The 20,301-nt window shown below is 44.0% G+C and overlaps 1 pseudogene; it reads right to left on the bottom strand.

Moving 5' to 3' along the window:
- Nucleotides 1-20,301, bottom strand: part of LOC110506241 — a 72,369-nt pseudogene that overhangs the window by 552 nt on the left and 51,516 nt on the right.

Below are 20,301 nucleotides of genomic sequence, written 5' to 3'. Positions count from 1 at the left end.
GGTATCAAAAGACCGAACGTGTGCCACGAAAACATTTCACACACCATTGCACCACCGCTACCAGCCTGTACCGTTGACACCAGGCAGGATGGGGCCATGGGCTCATGCTACTTACGCCAAGTCTCGACACTGCCCACAGCATGATGCAACAGCATGATGCAACATTCATTGCATCAATTGTCCAGTGTTGGTGATCGCGTGCCCACTCGTGCCACTTCTTGTTTTTAGCTGATTGTAGTGGAACCCGATGTGGTGTGGTTGTCTGCTGCAATAGCCCATCTGTGACAAGGACTGACGATTGTGTGTACTGAAATGCCGTTCTGAACACCACTGTTGTACTGTGCTGTTATTTGCCTTTGGCCCACATATTAGCTTGAACGATTCTTGCCATTCTCCTTCGACCTCTATCATCAACGTTTTTAGTTTGTCGCATTATTCTCGGTAAACTATGGACACTGTTGTATGTAAAAAGCCCAGGAGGGCTTTTTCTGAGATACTGGAACCGGCGAGCCTGACACCGACAATCATACTATGCTCAAGGTAGCTTAGGTCACTCGTTTTGCCCATTCTAACATTCAATCGAACATTAACTGAATGACTCAATGCTTGTCTGACTGCTTTATGTAGCAAGCCATGTGACTAACTGTCTAGGAGCGAGCCATTTTCGTGAACGGGGTGGTGTACCTAATAAACTGGGTGTACTGGGCCAACTGCAACCAACAGGCAGAATTTAGAGCTGGATTTCTTAAAACGCTACCTACAGGATGCTAAAACATTTGCTTGCAACCAAAAGCCCACAAAAATTAACTAGCAGATCAGTTGATGTCATGTTGTCACTGTTTCAAAAGAGTTAGATGCCAGACAGCTGCGTCTAGGTTCTCTACTCTTGGCCCAATGAAGTATTGGGAACATTGAAAATAGCAAGGCTGGTAATTAATAACACATATTTATTGTTAGAATATAAACCGAATGAATTTTAAGAAACTCGAGGACAGTAAACTCAAGCAGTGTATAGTTCAGTACAGGAAAATAGAGTATAGTTCAGTACAGTAGAAAATAGTTCAGTACCTTAAAGTTCAGGAGAGTAGAGTATAGTTCAGTGAAGTAGAGCACAGTACTGTACTGAAGTGAACTATTCTCTACTGTACTGTACTGAACTCTACTTTCCTGTACTGTACTGAACTATACTTTACTCGAGTTTACTGTACAGTAGAGTACGATACTGTATAGTTCAGTACAGTAGAGTACAATGCAATATAGTTCACTACAGTAGAGTAGAGTATAGTTCACTTGAGTACCGTACTCTACTGTACTATACTCTACTGAACTATACTGCCTGAACTATTTTGTACTGTACTGCACTGAACTATACTCTAGAAAAAACATATGGTATAGTACAATAGAGTACAGACTGTACTGAACTCCACTCTACTGTACTGAACTCTTCTCTACTTTTCTATACTGTACTGAACTATACTCAAATTTATTGTACAGTAGAGTAGAGTACAGTAATGTGCAAGACAGTACATTATAAATACCTATGTTTGGGCCACAGAATATAATTTGTAATTTGACACATTGATTATACTATAATTAATACACATATAGATTATATTAACTCAATCATGATTGGGTTGATTAGGTTACTAATTTTAGATGTAGGCAGTTCAGGAATACTTTATTTTCTCATTTTAATAAGAAATGACCATACTGTATTAAAATGTCTCTATTAATGGATACAAAACATTTGAAATTAAAAGTAATCTAACACAAGCTGTACATAAGTAAAATGTGTAGAGTAAAGATATTACGTTTAAGGGCTAAATAGTCTTGAAAAATGTTGGAAGCAAACAGGACTTAAAGGTCAACTGCCCCTTAGAACCACACTTCTCTGGGTTTAAATGGCTTATGTGGCATAGATATGAGTTAGAAACATTAATTACAGTGTCAAAATTGACTACAAAGTGTAAATCGGATAATTTTGGTTATAAAGGCAGTCTTGTCCAAAACTGAGTTTTGTAAGTTAGTTTGTTACGACTTGGGTATGGTTGGGTATGGATTACTTACTTATCATGTGAACATTTGCTGTCAAGTCAAAGTGCAACGCACGCACATTTAGCTCGGCAAATAGGAGTTAAAATGGGCTTCCATAAAGTTGGTCCAAACTTCCAATGCATTTCAACAATATGATAGATTTGATCCGACACGGTCACTTCTGCTGTTAGCAAGCCAGGCCAGCTATGATACCACATATTAAAAGGGGAATGATACTATATCTAGCTAAATACAGTGCCTTATGAAAGGATTCACACAACTTGACATTTTCCATATTATGTTATGCTACTGCCTGATTGATTAAATTTAGATTTTGGGTCACTGGCCTACACAAAATACCCCATGATGTCAAAGTGGAAAATGTTTTAATTTTTTTTACAAATTAATAAAACATTTAAAGCTGAAAGAAGTCAGTAAGTATTCAAACCCTTTGTTATGGCAAGCCTAAGTACAGGATAAAAAATGTCCTTAACAAGTCACATAGGTTGCATGGACTTCTGTGCAATAATGGTGTTTAACATGATTTTTGAAGGAGTATCTCATCTTTGTACCCCATACATAAAGTTATCTAGTTATCTAAGTTATCCATCTTAGTCGAGCAATGAATTTAGAACACAGATTCAACCACAAAGACCAGGGAGGTTTTCCAATGCCTCACAAAGAAGAGCACATATTGGTAGATTAGTAAAAAAAAAGCAGACATTGAATATCCCTTTGAGCATGGTGAAGTTATTAATTACACTTTGGATTGTGCATTAATACACCCAGTCACTGTCACTCCCTGACCTTAGGTCAGGGTGTGACTAGGGTGGGAAATCTATGTTTTCTATTTCTTTGTTGGCCTGGTATGGTTCCCAATCAGAGGCTGCTGTCTATCGTTGTCTCTGATTGGGGATCATATTTAGGCAGCCTTTTCACACCTGTTGTTTGTGGGATCTTGTTTTTGTGTTGTGCCTGTGAGCACACCATTACTTCACGTTTTGTTTGTTTCTGTATTGTTTTGGTGAGTTTCAATATTTAAACATGTGGAACTCTACGTACGCTGGCCTTGGTCCATTTATTCTTCCAGCGATTGTGGCAGTCACTACAAAGATACAGGCGTCCTTCCTAACTCAGTTGCTGGAGAGGAAGGAAACCGCATATGGATTTCACCATGAGGCCAATGGTGACTTTAAAACAGCTACAAAGTTTAATGGCTGTGATAGAAAACTGAGGATGGATCGACAACATTGTAGTTACTCCACAATACTAGCTAATTGACAGAGGGAAAATAAATCTGTACATAATTACCTTCTTTGGGACTGGGGGCAGTATTGAATAGCTTGGATAATAAGGTGCCCAGAGTAAACTGCCTGTTACTCAGGCCCAAAAGCTAGAATATGCATATTATTAGTAGAATTTGATAGAAAACACTCTGAAGTTTCTAAAATTATTTGAATGATGTCTGTGAGTATAACAGACCTCATATGGCAGCCAACCAGGATGTGGGAAATTTGAGGTTGTAGTTTTTCAAGTCATTGCCTATCAAATATACAGTGTCTATGGGGTCATATTGCACTTCCTAAGGCTTCCACTAGATGTCAACAGTCTTTAGAACCTTGTTTGAGGTTTCTACTGTGAAGGGAGAGAGAATGAGAGCTGTTTCAACCAGGTGTCTGGCAGAGTGCCATGAGCTCAGTCTCGCGCGTGTCTGTGAGAGTTAGCTAGGTTCAATTGCATTTCTAAAGACAAAGGAATTGTCCGGTTGAAACATTATTGAAGATTTATGATAAAAACATCCTAAAGATTGATTATATACATCGTTTGACATGTTTCTACGAACTGTAATATAACTTTTCATCTGAACTTTCGCCTGGACTTGCCCGTGCCTCGTGAGTTTGGATTTGTGAACTAAACTCACAAACAAAAAGGAGGTTTTGGACATAAATGATGGACTTTACCAAACAACACAAACATTTATTGTGGAACTGGGATTCCTGGGAGTGCATACTGATGAAGATCATCAAAGGAAAGTGAATATTTATATTGCTATTTTTGACTTTTGTGACACCTCACTTTCTTTGGCTAGGTATGTTTCTCTGTGGTTAGGTGCTGAACTGACATAATCACAAGGTGTGCTTTCGCCGTAAAGCCTTTTTGAAATCTGACACAGCGGTTCCATTAAGGAGAAGTTTATCTATATTTCCATGCATAACACTTGTATCTTTTATCAATGTTTATTTTGAGTATTTCTGTAATTTGATGTTGCTCTCTGCACTTTCACCGGATGTTTGTTTGAGACAATGCACTTCTGAACATAAAACACCAATTTCAAATGAGGTTTATGGACATAAAGGTTAATTATATCGAACAAAACACACATTTATTGTGAAACATGAAGTCCTGTGAGTGCCATCTGATGAAGATCATCAAAGGTTAGTGATTAATTTAACCGCTATTTCTGACTTTTGTGAGGGCTCTCCTTGGCTGGAAAATGTCTTTATGGTTTTCTGTGACTAGGTGCTGACCTAACATAATCGTTTGGTGTGCTTTCACAGTAAAGCCTATTTGAAATCGGACACATTGGCTGGATTTACAAGAAGTTAATCTTTAAAATGGTGTAAAATACTTTTATGTTTGAGGAATTTTATTTATGGGATTTCTGTTGTGTTTAATTAGGCGCCCTGCAATTTCACTGGCTGTTGGCGAGGTGGGACGCTAAAATATTCCAAAACATGCATCCTGTTTGCAAGAAGGCACTAAAGTAATACTGCTAGAATTGGGGCAAAGCAATTCACGTTTTGTCTTCAATACAAAGTGTTATGTTTGGCAGCTCCAATACAACACAGTACTGAGTACCACTCACCATATGTTCAAGCATAGTGGTGGCTGCATCATGTTATGGGTATGCTTGTAATCATTAAGGAGTGGGGTGTTTTTTCATGATAAAAAATTAAACGGAATGGCGCTAAGCACAGGCAAAATCCTAGAGGAAAACCTGTTTCATACTGCTCTCCATCAGACACTGGGGGATGAATTCACCTTTCAGCAGTACAATTGTCATGTCTTGTCATGTTATGTCTTGTTCCTGTTCTTTCTCTTCACTCTGTCTCCCTCTGCTGGTCGTATTAGGTTACCTTCTCTTTCTCTCCTCCTCCAGCTGTTCCTCATCTCCTCTAACTACCTCGTTCACCCTCTTCCCACCTGTTCCCTTTTTCCCTCTGATTAGGTCTCTATTTCTCTCTCTGTTCCTGCCTCTTTCTTTGTCAGATTCTCGTTTGAGTTTCTCATGCCAGAAACAAACTATCGTCTCGTTTGCTTCACCCTTGTCCTGTCCCGTCCTGTCGGAATCCGCCTGGCAAGTGCATCCTGTACTCAGCTAACTGTCTTGTCGTTTGTACTGTGTCCAGTTCATCTGATGCTACGTGAGATCAGGTACCACTGTTCCTCTACGACCCGCGCCTACCCAGAGAGACCTGCAGCCTGTCGCCGCTAACCCAGCTATTCTCCTCTGCTGCTAAGAAGGGGGCTCTTTTGTAATTATCAGGACTTTTTGTTTCATTTGTCGCCCTGTCTGCGGATTGTCTATTTTTCCATTATCTACATCTGAAGAGGATCTATGTCTTCCCTGTGTTTACATTAAAAGACTCTATTTTTGTTAAACCGCTTTTGGGTCCTCACTCACCTGCACAACAGAAGAATCTGACCAAGATGGACCCAGCGACTCCGGATCCTTTCCACTCAGCCGTCGAGATCCAGGGAGCGATGCTAGGCAGACACAAGGAGGAATTGTCTGCTGCTCGACATGCCGTTGAGACCCTGGCCAACCAAGTCTCCGACCTCACAAGACAGATTCACCATCTCCGCCTCGATCCACCGGCCACTTCCAGGGCTTCCGAATCTCCGGAGCCCAGAATCAATAACCCGCCGTGTTACTCTGGGGAGCCCACTGAATGCCGCTCGTTCCTCACTCAGTGTGATGTTGTGTTTTCTCTCCAGCCCAACACTTACTCCAGGAGCACAGCTCGTATCGCCTACGTCATATCTCTCCTTACTGGACGGGCTCGTGAGTGGGGCACGGCAATCTGGGAGGCGAAGGCTGAGTGTACTAACCAGTATCAGGACTTTAAGGAGGAGATGATACGGGTTTTTGACCGTTCTGTTTTTGGGGAGGAAGCTTCCAGGGCCCTGTCTTCCCTATGTCAAGGTAATCGATCCATAACAGATTACTCTATTGAGTTTCGCACTCTTGCTGCCTCCAGTGACTGGAACGAGCCGGCTTTGCTCGCCCGTTTTCTGGAGGGTCTCCGCGCGGAGGTTAAGGATGAGATTCTCTCCCGGGAGGTTCCTTCCAGCGTGGATTCCTTGATTGAACTCGCTATTCGTATAGAGCGACGGTTTGATCTTCGTCGCCGAGCTCGTGGAAAGGAGCTCGCGTTCTCCGTTGCCCCCCTCTCCGCATCACTACCATCTTCCTCCGCCCGGCTCGGGTGCTGAGCCTATGCAGCTGGGGGGTATCCGCATCTCGGCTTAGGAGAAGGAACGGAGAATCACCAACCGCCTCTGTCTCTATTGCGGTTCCGCTGGTCATTTTGTCACTTCATGCCCAGTAAAAGCCAGAGCTCATCAGTAAGAGGAGGGCTACTGGTGAGCGCTACAACTCTGGTCTCTCCTTCAAGATCCTGCACTACCTTTTTGGTCCATCTCCGCTGGACCGGTTCGTCAGCTTCCTGCAGTGCTTTGATAGACTCTGGGGCGGAGGGCTGTTTTATGGACGAGACCTGGGCTCGGGAACATGACATTCCTCTCAGACAGTTAAGGGATCCCACGGCCTTGTTCGCTTTGGATGGTAGTTCTCTCCCCAGGATTCAGCGTGAAACGCTACCTTTAACCCTCACTGTCTCTGGTAATCATAGCGAAACCATTTCTTTTTTAATTTTTCGTTCACCTTTTACACCTGTTGTTTTGGGCCATCCCTGGCTAGTTCGTCATAATCCTTCTATTAATTGGTCTAGTAATTCTATCCTCTCCTGGAATGTCTCTTGTCATGTGAAATGTTTAATGTCTGCTATCCCTCCTGTTTCCTCTGTCTCTTCTTCACAGGAGGAGCCTGGTGATTTGACGGGGGTGCCGGAGGATTATCACGATCTGCGCACGGTGTTCAGTCGGTCCAGGGCCACCTCTCTTCCTCCGCACCGGTCGTATGATTGTAGTATTGATCTCCTTCCGGGAACCACTCCCCCCCGGGGTAGACTATACTCTCTGTCGGCTCCCGAACGTAAGGCTCTCGAAGATTATTTTGTCTGTAGCTCTCGACGCCGGTACCATAGTCCCCTCCTCCTCTCCCGCCGGAGCGGGGTTTTTTTTTGTTCAGAAGAAGGACGGGTCCCTGCGCCCCTGCATAGATTATCGAGGGCTGAATGACATAACAGTTAAGAATCGTTATCCGCTCCCTCTTATGTCTTCAGCCTTCGAGATCCTGCAGGGAGCCAGGTTTTTCACTAAGTTGGACCTTCGTAACGCTTACCATCTCGTGCGCATCAGGGAGGGGGACGAGTGGAAAACGGCGTTTAACACTCCGTTAGTGCACTTTGAATACCGGGTTCTTCCTTTCGGCCTCGTAAACGCTCCAGCTGTCTTTCAGGCATTAGTAAATGACGTCCTGAGAGACATGCTGAACATCTTTGTTTTCGTTTACATTGACGATATCCTGATTTTTTCACCGTCACTCCAGATTCATGTTCAGCACGTTCGACGCGTCCTCCAGCGCCTTTTAGAGAATTGTCTTTATGTGAAGGCTGAGAAGTGCACTTTTCATGCCTCCTCCGTCACATTTCTCGGTTCTGTCATTTCCGCTGAAGGCATTAAGATGGATCCCGCTAAGGTCCAAGCTGTCATTAATTGGCCCGTTCCTAAATCACGCGTCGAGCTGCAGCGCTTTCTCGGCTTCGCGAATTTCTATCGTCGTTTCATCCGTAATTTCGGTCAGGTGGCAGCTCCCCTCACAGCCGTTACTTCTGTCAAGAAGCTTTTGATCTTCTCAAGAATCGTTTTACATCCGCACCTATCCTTGTTACACCTGACATCTCTAGACAGTTTGTTGTCGAGGTTGACGCGTCAGAGGTGGGCGTGGGAGCCATTCTTTCTCAGCGCTCCCTCTCTGACAACAAGGTCCACCCTTGCGCGTATTTTTCTCATCGCCTGTCGCCGTCGGAACGTAACTATGATGTGGGAAACCGCGAACTGCTCGCCATCCGCTTAGCCCTAGGCGAATGGCTACAGTGGTTGGAGGGGGCGACCGTTCCTTTTGTCGTTTGGACTGACCATAGGAACCTTGAGCACATCCGTTCTGCCAAACGACTTAATGCGCGTCAGGCTCGTTGGGCTCTGTTTTTCGCTCGTTTCGAGTTCGTAATTTCTTATCGTCGGGGCTCTAAGAACACCAAGCCTGATGCTTTATCTCGTCTCTTCAGTTCTTCAGTAGTCTACACCGACCCCGAGGGGATTCTCCCTGAGGGGCGTGTTGTCGGGTTGACTGTCTGGGGAATTGAGAGGCAGGTAAAGCGAGCACTCACTCACACTCCGTCGCCGCGCGCTTGCCCTAGGAACCTTCTTTTCGTTCCCGTTCATACTCGTCTGGCCGTTCTTCAGTGGGCTCACTCTGCCAAGTTAGCCGGCCACCCCGGCGTTCGGGGTACGCTTGCTTCCATTCGTCAGCGTTTTTGGTGGCCCACTCGGGAACGTGACATGCGTCGTTTCGTGGCTGCTTGTTCGGTCTGTGCGCAGACTAAGTCCGGGAACTCCCCTCCTGCCGGTTGTCTCAGACCGCTTCCCATTCCCTCTCGACCGTGGTCTCACATCGCCTTAGATTTTATCACCGGACTGCCTTCGTCAGCGGGGAAGACAGTTATTCTTACGGTTGTCGATAGGTTCTCTAAGGCGGCTCATTTTATTCCCCTCGCTAAGCTCCCTTCTGCTAAAGAAACGGCACAAATCATCATCGAGAATGTTTTCAGAATTCATGGCCTTCCGTCAGACGTCGTTTCGGACAGGGGCCCGCAGTTCACGTCTCAATTTTGGAGGGAGTTTTGCCGTTTGATTGGGGCTTCCGTCAGTTTCTCGTCCGGCTTCCACCCTCAGTCTAAAGGTCAAGCCGAACGGGCCAATCAGACTGTTGGTCGCATCTTACGCAGCCTTTCTTTTCGTAACCCTGCGTCTTGGTCAGAACAGCTCCCCTGGGCAGAATACGCCCACAACTCGCTTCCTTCGTCTGCGACCGGTCTATCTCCTTTTCAGAGTAGCCTCGGGTACCAACCTCCGCTGTTCTCGTCTCAGCTCGCCGAGTCCTGCGTCCCCTCCGCTCAGGCTTTTGTCCAACGTTGTGAGCGCACCTGGAAGGGGGTCAGGTCTGCACTTTGCCGTTATAGGGCGCAGACTGTGAGAGCCGCTAATAAGCGTAGAACTAAGAGTCCTAGATATTGTCGCGGTCAGAGAGTATGGCTCTCCACTCAAAACCTTCCCCTTAAGACAGCTTCTCGCAAGTTGACCCCGCGGTTCATTGGTCCGTTCCGTATTTCTCAGATCATTAATCCTGTCGCGGTGCGACTTCTTCTCCTGCGATATCTTCGTCGCGTCCACCCGGTCTTCCATGTCTCTTGTGTTAAACCCGTTCTTCGCGCCCCCGCTCATCCCCCCCCCCCCCCCATCCTTGTCGAAGGCGCACCTATCTACAGGGTCCGTAAGATTTTGGACATGCGTCCTCGGGGCCGTGGTCATCAGTTCCTAGTGGATTGGGAGGGGTACGGTCCTGAGGAAAGGAGTTGGGTTCCCTCTCGGGACGTGCTGGACCGTTCGCTGATCGATGATTTCCTCCGTTGCCGCCAGGTTTCCTCCTCGAGTGCGCCAGGGGGCGCTCGTTGAGTGGGGGGTACTGTCATGTCTTGTCATGTTATGTCTTGTTCCTGTTCTTTCTCTTCACTCTGTCTCCCTCTGCTGGTCGTATTAGGTTACCTTCTCTTTCTCTCCTCCTCCAGCTGTTCCTCATCTCCTCTAACTACCTTGTTCACCCTCTTCCCACCTGTTCCCTTTTTCCCTCTGATTAGGTCTCTATTTCTCTCTCTGTTCCTGCCTCTTTCTTTGTCAGATTCTCATTTGAGTTTCTCATGCCAGAAACAAACTATCGTCTCGTTTGCTTCACCCTTGTCCTGTCCCGTCCTGTCGGAATCCGCCTGGCAAGTGCATCCTGTACTCAGCTAACTGTCTTGTCGTTTGTACTGTGTCCAGTTCATCTGATGCTACGTGAGATCAGGTACCACTGTTCCTCTACGACCCGCGCCTACCCAGAGAGACCTGCAGCCTGTCGCCGCTAACCCAGCTATTCTCCTCTGCTGCTAAGAAGGGGGCTCTTTTGTAATTATCAGAAGGACTTTTTGTTTCATTTGTCGCCCTCTCTGCGGGTTGTCTATTTTTCCATGATCTACATCTGAAGAGGATCTATGTCTTCCCTGTGTTTACATTAAAAGACTCTATTTTTGTTAAACCGCTTTTGGGTCCTCACTCACCTGCACAACAACAATAGCCTAAAATGGCAAAGCCAAATATACACTGGAGTTGCTTACAAATAAGACAGTGAATTGTCCTGAGTAGCCGAGCTACAGTTTTGGCTGAAAAACGTCTTGAAAATCGATGAAAAGACTTGAAAATGGTTGTCTAGCAATGATCAACAAACAACTTGACAGAGCTTGAACAATTTTGAAAAGAATAATGGTCAATATTGTAATATCTAGGTGTGCAAAGCCCTTAGAGACTTACAGAGAAAGAATCCCAGCTGTAATCGCTGCCCAAGGTGATTATAACATGAATTGACTCAGGGTGTGAATACTTATGTAACTAAGATATCTTTGTACTCCATGTTCAATACATTTGCATAAACGTCAAAAAATGTCATATTTTATTTATTTCATCACATTCCCAGTGGGTCAGAAATGTACATACACTCAATTAGTATTTGGTAGCATTGCCTCTAAATTGTTTAAGTTGGGTAAATATTGGCTGATGTAACTGAGTCAGGTCTGTAGGCCTCCTTGCTCGCACACGCTTTCTCAGTTCTGCCCACAAATTTTCTGTAAGATTGAGGTCAGGCCTTTGTAATGGCCACTCCAATACCATAACATTGTTGTCCTTAAACCAAATTTGCTTGAGGTCAATGTCCATTTGGAAGACCCATTTGTGACCAAGCTTTAACTGATGTCTTGAGATGTTGCTTCAGTATATCCACATAATTTTCAATTCCTCATGATGCCATCTATTTTGTGAAGTGCACCAGTCCCTCTTGCAGCAAAGCACCCCCACAACATGATGCTGCCACCCCCGTGTTTCACGGTTGGGATGGTGTTCGTCCGCTTGCAATCCTCCCACTTTTTCCTCCAAACATAATGATGGTCAATATGGTCAAACAGTTCTATTTTTGTTTCATCAGACCAGAGGACATTTCTCCAAAAAGTACCATCTTTGTCCCCATGTGCAATTGCAAACCGTAGTCTGGTTTTTGTATTGCGGTTTTGAAGCAGTGGCTTCTTCCTTCCTGAGCGGCCTTTCGGGTTATGTCGATTTTGGACTGGGATTGATTTGCACTTTTCACATCAAAGTACATTCATCTCTAGGAGACAGAACACGTCTCCTTCTTGAGCGGTATGATGGTTGTGTGGTCCCATGGTGTTTATACTTGCGTACTATTGTTTGTACAGATGAACGTGGTACCTTCAGGAGTTTGGAAATTGCTCCCAAGGATGAACCAGGTCTTGGCTGATTTCTTTTGATTTTCCCATGATGTCAAGCAAAGAGGCACTGTGTTTGAAGGTAGGCCTTGAAATACATCCAAGGGTACACCTCCAATTGACAATTGAAATGATGTCAATTAGCCTATCAGAAGATTCTAATGCCATGACATATTTTGGGGGAATATTCCACGATATTTAAAGGCACAGTCAACTTAGTGTATGTAAACTTTTGACCCACTGGAATTGATACAGTGAAATATAAGTGAAATAATCTCTCTGTAAACAATTGTTGGAAAAATTACTTGTGTCATGCACAAAGTACATGTCCTAACTGACTTGCCAAAACTGTAAGTATTGTTATGAGACTTGTTTCTACACCTTGATTACACCACCCGCTCTGGTAAATTCAATTGATTGGTCATGATTTGGAAAGGCACACACCTGTCTATATAAGATCCCACAGTTGACAGTACATGTCAGAGCAACAACCAAGCCATGAGGTCAAAGGAATTGTCTGTAGAACTCTGAAACAGAATTGTGTCGAGGCACAGAAGGGTACCAGGTTTGAGGGATAGATGAACGGAGCATAGTACAGGACCTTAGACTGGGGCGAAGGTTCAGCTTCCAATAGCACAACGACCCTAAGTACACAGCCAAGACAACGCAGGAGTGGCTTCGGGACATGTCTCTGAATGTCCTTGAGTGGCCCAGCCAGAGCCTGGACTTGAACCCGGTCGAACATCTCTGGATAAATCTGAAAATAGCTGTGCAGCAACACTCCCAATCCAACCTGACAGATCTTGAGAGGATTTGCAGAGAAGAATGGAGTAACTACCCAAATACAGGTGTGCCAAGCTTGTAGCTCCATACCCAAGAATACTCGAGGCTGTAAATCGTTGCCAAAGGTGCTTCAACAAAGTACTTATGTAAATGTGCTATTACATTTTTTCATTAACATTATATATATATATATATTTTTTTTTTTTACCTATTTTTGCTTTGTAATTATAGGGTACTGTGTGTAGATGTTTTTTTTTTTAAATACATTTTAGAATAAGGCTGTAACGTAACAAAATGTGGAACAAGTCAAGGGGTCTGAATACTTTCCGAACGGACTGTACATATAAATTATATTCCGGACTCTGACCTTGCTCGTTATAATATTTCTTAATTCCTTCCTTCTTCTGTTTTGGTTTTGTTAGGTATTACTGCTAGGTATTACAGCTACGAACATAAGCATTTCGCTAGACCCGCGATAACATCTGCAAAATATGTGTATGCGACCAATGCAATTTATTTTGAAGTCCACAACTTCAAAACATTGTTCTCTCCATAGCAACGCTACCTTACTCGCTGTACTCATTACTGCACCCAAGAAACACCCACATCAAACCACACCCCCAAGATAACTCTTGTTCACCTTCCGCATTTCTTAATGGGCATTGATGAAAAACGAGGCCAAATTACAAAGTGCAGTTTCCCTTTAAACACTGACATTAGCTTTAGGGAGCGATAATATAATGGCCAATAGTAGTTGCAATTGAGATCAACTGTTCAGGTGAACTTAGCGCATATTGGTGGTTTAACGAGAGAACACCTCGTGTTGAGACATTGTTCAGTGTTGGTTGTAATTACCCACTATGGCTAAGAACCTCTTGAAACCTCTGACAATATAAAAGAGGGAGAAAGAGCAAAAGAGTGATATGTATATTTTTTAAGCCAGAAACAAACAAGTCCTCAAACCTCACCCAACAGACTCTGCCAGGGGTTTAGTAGAATCTTCAGACACAAACACATGACAGGCAAATCTCTGGTCAGCTGGGTGTTTTGTGATGAAGCCAAAGTACCTAAGGGGAAAACATACAAACCACACATGGGTAAAAAAAGAAGAAGAAAGTACAGGGGTCAGAGGAGCGAAACCCCAGAGGGAACCAGGTTCCGGGAGTAAAATGCAGATTTTACAATGGAAGAGTGATTATTTTTTCTCCATTTCCTCCACTGCTTGCGCTATGACTCTCCCAAAAAGCACATTTTTATTTGAATACAGTGACTGGCATAATTTAATCCAGGTCCAGGTACTTACTTGCTGTTCTTAGGGTGATAGCCACAGAAGGAAACATTCTTCAACTGGAAGAAGTGGCTGCACTGGTTACTCTGTGATGACAGACAGACACACATCTATATTATAAACTAGTGGTGGATTTGAGGCCTTAAATTTTGGAAGGAATTTCTTCATTTTGGGCTCAAAATAAGCGCATCGCCTGGGACCATGGAGGGGGGGGGGGGGACGGACTGTGATGTCCCAAGGCAATGCACACTACATATGAATGCAACATAATTATTTGGTACAAACCTCATTGACCAAATTCTATGGCTCCGAAAAACAGGTGTTGGGGGTAAAAAGTATCCACCCTCCATGTCAACAACTGCATTTCTCATGGAATTTGCTATCTGCTTACACCACATCATCTGTAGGAGCTGTAGCTAGTGAACCTTCTGATTGGCAAATTAGATTAGCTATTAAAGCAAATCATAGCCTTAATGTCAACAAAGAACCCACTGATGGTTACATATCTTTACTTCAGTTTAGGTGGGCATCGCTGTTGCCAGATGAAATTCTCACTTGCTTCTATACAATACAACTGGATTAAGGTGTGTGGACTGCAATACCCTGTAGTGCCCACACTGAGGCGTTATCAACCTTCTTTACTGGGAATATTTCCCTCAGTGTGATCTTGCTGGTCAGCGGTTTGGATAAAACATCTCTTTGTATCTAGTCTTGCAAGCCAGACGCAAAGTTTTGTAGTTGTACTTTGGTCCAAACTAAACTGCTGTCTTTCTAACATGTGCTGAAGGTGTGCCTTAAGAAGTGTGTGTGAGTGTGTGTGTGATGTAAATGCATGTGTTGAGTGTGTGCATAAATCTGAGTATGTCTGTCTGTGTACCTGTCCCGTGTGTCCGTGTGTGCACCCACGTGTGTGTGTATGTGCAGATGCGCGTGGATGTTTACAATGTGTGTGCATTTGAGTGTGGAAGTCTGTCAGAGGCATAGTAGTCGTCCTGGACTAGGAGCTTCACGCCTTTCATGTTGATCTCAAGGATACAAGATGAAGGTGGGTTATACTGCACTGTCATCCTCCTATTGGTGGCAATCTGGTGACAATCAAAACAGCATCAGCATCCCGGTTTAGATATTGAAATTATTTGTTAAAAAAAGCACCCTTATTCAATTAATTGGAATTTAGAACATTTAGAACATGAACAGGGAAAGAGGTGGGTTATTGGTCTTAAACTTATAGTGGCATCTCAGCTAGAAATGCACACTATATATACAAAAGCATGTGGACACCCCTTCAAATTAGTGGATTCAACTATTTGAGCAACACCCGTTGCTGACCGGTGTATAAAAATGAGCACACAAAAAGTCAATCTCCATAGACAAACATTGGCAGTAGAATGGCCTTACTGAAGATCTCAGTGACTAGAGCTGCCCCGGTCAACTGTAAGTGAAGTGGGAAGATCTAGGAGCAACAAGGGCTCAGCCGCAAAGTGGTAGCTCACAAGCTCACAAAACGGGAACGCCGAGTGCTGAAGTGTGTAGCGTGTAAAAATTGTCTGTCCTCTGGAAGCAACACCAGAACAACAACTGTTAGTCTGGAGCTTCACCAAATGGGTTTCCATGGCTGAGCAGCCACACACAAGCCTAAGATCACCAGGCACCAATGCCAAGCATCAGCTGGAGTGGCGTGAAGCTCGTCGCCTTTAGACTCTGGAGCAGTGGAAACGTGTTGTCTGGAGTGATGAATCACACTTCACCATCTGGCAGTCCGACAGACGAATCTGGGTTTGGCGGATCCCAGGAGAACGCTACCTGCCCCAATGCATAGTGCCAACTGTAAAGTTTTGTGGAGGAGGAATAATGATCTGGGGCTGTTTTCATGGTTCAGGCTAGGCCCCACAGTTTCCAGTGAAGGGAAATCTTAACGCTACAGCATACAATGACATTCTAGACAATTCTGTGCTTCCAACTTTGTGGCAACAGTTTGGAGAAGGCACTTTTCTCTTTCAGCATGACAATTCCCCTGTGCCCAAAGCAAGGTCCATACAGAAATGGTTTGTCGAGATCGGTGTGGAAAAACTTGACTGGCCTTCAGAGACCTGACTTCAACCCCATCGAACACAATTGGGAGGAATTGGAACGCCGACTGCAAGCCAGGCCTTATCACCCAACATCACTGCCTGATGTCACTAATGCCTAGTTAAATAAAGGTTAAATAAATTCAAATGAATAATGCTCGTGGCTGAAGTAAAGCAAGTCCCCACAGCAATGTTCCAGCATCTAGTGGAAAGCCTTCCCAGAAGAGTGGAGGCTGTTATAGTAGCCAAGGGGGTACCAACTCCATATTAATGCCCATGATTTTGGAATGAGATGTTCGACGTTCAGGTGTACACATACTTTTGGTGCTGTAGTGTTGCTTTTGAGCGATGCCTCTTTTCAACCTGCCTCTGCCTCTGTCCTCTTTTCTTTTCTAAAATGTTTTAATGATTTCCTGTCTTAACCTTTCTAATTTGTGATCTAAGATTATTCTACTGTCAATGCTTGTTTGTGTTATACAGGGTTGAGGTCAATTCTGAAATGAGTTGCGAATTCTATTCTTAAATTTGAATTGAATTTGAATTGCCCACACCCCACAGGAAACAGACTTTGAATTGAATTCAAATGGCTTATTTATTCTACACATTACTACACAAATACAAAATTGTAACCAATACTATGTATAAGAATCAAACTATGTGGTTGAATCAAAGGAATTACACTCATGTCTTATTTGAATTGCTTTGAATTAATTTACTTCCTTTAATTAAAATTAAATTACAATTTTCTTCCTTAGGGATGTTTTAAATGAATGCGTTGAATTCAATTCTGAATTCCGACCCCAACCATGGTGTAATAGAATACTATTTTCATAGAGAATGTACTAACTATACTGTTTACCTCTCACACTTTCACCCCATTATTTTCCATCTTCCTACTCAATCCATCTGTCTCTTCATCCATATCTGTCTCTTCCTCCTCCTCTCTCTCAGTTAAAGATTATGGATTTCATTGGTAATGTGCCAGTTGACATCTCTCTCACACTCTTTCTATCTTCTCAATCTTTCTACACTCTCACTCTTTCTTTCACAAGCACACACACAGCACCTCCCCATACCTTCTGCATAGCTGCACACAGAACATCATTGCCTTTGTGGTAGGGCACTTGGACCGAGCCCAGGAATTTCATGTGGTATCTGTCTATCCATTCACTGCTCTTCACTGTGGGAGAGAGAGATAGAGAAAGATAAAAAATATATATAAACTATGGATGCTACAGTACATTTAAAGGCGCAATATGTAGAAATAGCTCTGCCATTTCATGGTTTCTAATGACAAAAGCAAAATATAACATAGAGAATAATTGTACCATCAATAACTGTCATGGACTGCATAAAGATTTACCCTCACCTGTTTTCGTATATTGCAGCATAGTAACTCATAACCACTTAACTATCCTAGAGGTAAGCAACATTCCATCCTTCACAATCCTGTAACTAATAATTCGACATCTGTAAGTATTCATATTCAAATCAAATAAAACTTCATTTGTCACATGCGCCGAATACAACAAGTGTATGCTTACTAACAATCCCTTAACCAACAGTGCAGTTCAAAAAGAGTTAAGAAAATATTTACCAAGTAGACTAAAATAAAAATAAAAAATGACACAATAAGAATAACAATAAGAGGCTATATACAGGGGGCACCGGTACCGAGTCAGTGTGTGCGGGTACAGGTTAGTTGAAGTAATTTGTACATGTAGGTAGGGGTGAAGTGACTATGCATAGATAATAAACAGCGAGTAGAAGCAGTGTACAAAAGGGAGGGGGGTTCAATGTCTGGTGGCGATTTTATTGATTGTTATGGCTTTGGGGTAGAAGCCTTTTAGTCCTAGACTTGGCGCTCCGGTACCGCTTCCTGTGCGATAGCAGAGAAAACGTTCTATGCTGTGTGTCTGGAGTTTCTGACAATTTTATGGGCTTTCCTCTGACACTGCCTATTATATAGGTCCTGGATGGCAGGAAGCTTGGCCCCAATGATGTACTGGTGTTACGTGCCTCCTAGAAGGAGGGAGGTGCAGGAATCAGGAGCAGGAGAGCAAGGAAGTCCCAGTGGCACAATCGTTTATTCAGAAGTCCCACCTTAACAACAACATGGGGGGGAACACACCCAAACGAGGTCGCCACATACAGGGAAATAAATGCTACACACGGAGGAGAAACCTCTACTCCTAAACACATACCAAAACGGTACAACTGCCGTGAGAAAGAAAACCCTGTGGTGCAAACACGTACCCCAAACAAAGTAACCACAGCAAACAATCCTGCACAAAGACTAGCAGGCAGTGGAGGTTAATAAACCCACCGAAATCAACTAAATGGACACAGGTGTAAACAAAACAGACAGAGACAAACAAAAAGGAAAAATGGATCGGTGGCAGCTAGTAGGCCGGCAACGACGACCGCCGAGCACCGCCCGAACATGGAGAGGAGCCACCTTCGGTGGAAGTCGTGACAACTGGGCCGTTCGCGCTACCCTCTGTAGCACCTTATGGTCAGATGCCCGAGCAGTTGTCATAGCAGGCAGTGATGCAGCTGTAGAACCTTTTGAGGATCTGGGGACCCATGCCAAATCTTTTCAGTCTCCTGAGGGGGACACGGTTTTGTCGTGCCCTCGTCACGACTGTCTTGGTATGTGTGGACCACGATAGTTTGTTGGTGATGTGGACACCAAGGAACTTGAAACTCTCGACCCGCTCCACTACAGCCCCGTTGATGTTAATGGGGGGACTCTTCGGCCCGCCTTTTCCTGTAGTCCACGATCATCTCCTTTGTCTTGCTCACATTGAGGGAGAGGTTGTTGTCCTGGCACCACACTGCCAGTTATCTGACCTCCTCCCTATAAGCCGTCTCATCGTTGTCAGTGATCAGGCCTACCACTGTTGTGTTGTCAGCAAACTTAATAATGGTGTTGGAGTTGTGTTTGGCCGCGCAGTCGTGGGTGAACCGGGAATACAGGAGGGGACTAAGTACACACCCCTAAGGGGCCCCAGTGTTAAAGATCAGCATGGCAGATGTGTTGTTGCCTACTCTTACCACCTGGGGGTGGCCCGTCAGGAAGTCTAGGATCCAGTTGGAGAGGGGGGTGTTTAGTCCCAGAGTCCTTAGCTTAGTGATGAGTTTCGTGGGCACTATGGTGTTGAACGCTGAGCTGTAGTCAATGAACAGCATTCTCACAAAAGTGATTATTTTGTCCAGGTGAGAAAGGGCAGTGTGGAGTGTGATTAAGATTGCCTCATCTGTGGATCTGTTGGGGCGGTATGCAAATTGAAGTGGGTCTAGGGTGTCTGGGAGGATGCTGTTGATTTGAGCCATGACCAGCATTTTATAGCACTTCATGGCTACTGACGCGAGTGCAACGGGGCGGTCATCATTTAGGCAGTGTCACGTTCTGACCTTTATTTCCTTTGTTTTGTATTTATTTAGTATGGTCAGGGCGTGAGTTGGGTGGGCAGTCTATGTTTGTTTTTCTATGATTTGGGTATTTCTATGTTTCAGCCTAGTATGGTTCTCAATCAGAGGCAGGTGTCATTAGTTGTCTCTGATTGAGAATCATACGTAGGTAGCCTGGGTTTCACTGTGTGTTTGTGGGTGATTGTTCCTGTCTCTGTGTTTGCACCAGATAGGACTGTTTAGGTTTTCACTTTTCTTGTTTTGTTTAGTCTGTTCATGTATAGTCAGTCGTCTTTATTAAAAACATGAATAACCACCACGCTGCATTTTGGTCCGCCTCTCCTTCACCACAGGAAAACCCTTACAGGCAGGTTACCTTTGCTTCCTTGGGCACAGGTAGGTCAAGCAGACCACAGGGTGGTATTTACAGACTCGGTCAGGGAGAGGTTGAAAATGTCAGGGAAGACAGTTGACGGTTGCACATGCTTTGAGTACACGTCCTGATAATATGTCTGGTCCAGAGGCTTTGTGAATGTTGACCTGTTTAAAGGTTTTGTTATTCCTTGTTAAAACTGGTTAAGGATAGGTGGCAGTATTTCCCCTTTGGATGAATTGCGTGCCCATAGTGAACTGCATAAAACTCTGTCCTAAATTGCTAATATATGCATATTATTATTATTGTTATTATTATTATTATTATTATTGGATAGAAAACACTCTGAAGCTTCTAAAACCGTTTGAATTATGTCTGTGAGTATAGCAGAACTCACAGGGCAGGCAACTTTGACGTCATCGCCCCCTCCCTTCCCAACAAGTTATGGATCTGGAAACACTTCCTATGTCTTCCACTAGATGTCCTCATTCAGTAGAAAGTGTAATGGAGCATTTGCTGTGAACTTTGAACTAATGGGAAGTAAAAGTAGTAAGTGTCGCAAAG

Source organism: Oncorhynchus mykiss, chromosome 26, assembly GCF_013265735.2.
Source record: "Oncorhynchus mykiss isolate Arlee chromosome 26, USDA_OmykA_1.1, whole genome shotgun sequence".
Lineage (NCBI taxonomy): Eukaryota > Metazoa > Chordata > Actinopteri > Salmoniformes > Salmonidae > Oncorhynchus > Oncorhynchus mykiss.
Note: the sequence above shows the minus strand (reverse complement) of the source record. Positions and strands in the feature narration are given on the sequence as shown.